The sequence below is a fragment of the Mastomys coucha genome, chromosome X (genome assembly GCF_008632895.1).
Source record: "Mastomys coucha isolate ucsf_1 chromosome X, UCSF_Mcou_1, whole genome shotgun sequence".
Taxonomy (NCBI): domain Eukaryota; kingdom Metazoa; phylum Chordata; class Mammalia; order Rodentia; family Muridae; genus Mastomys; species Mastomys coucha.
Genome location: NC_045030.1, coordinates 41,985,924 through 41,986,309, shown reverse-complemented (window position 1 = coordinate 41,986,309; position 386 = coordinate 41,985,924).

Here is a 386-nt window from a genome sequence, read left to right as displayed (position 1 = left end):
GAGAGTGACGTCAGAGGAAGGGCAACTGCCCATCGCGCGAGATTTCGCGCGGGACTTTGAAGTTGGAGACCGGTCGCGGCTCATGCGCTGTGGCCTCACAACCTCAGGGTGGCACGCGGGGAGGTAGGGTGAGATCCCTGAGCCGGGGAACCCAGCGTGCTGGTACTGCTGCTGCTGCTGCTGCTTCTTCCCGCTACTTTCTCAGTGTGTGGGTCTGAGGGTCCGCAGAGGTGCTGTGTACGCAGGGCCCAAGTCCGCTGCCTAGTGTACCCCATTATAAGGAAGCCCTCACGTCCCCACAGTAGTTGGAGCGGTGCGGCCGGCGTGGCGACAGCGACCGCTGACCCCTCACCCCCGTTTCCCTGTAAGCGTAGCCCCCCACCCCC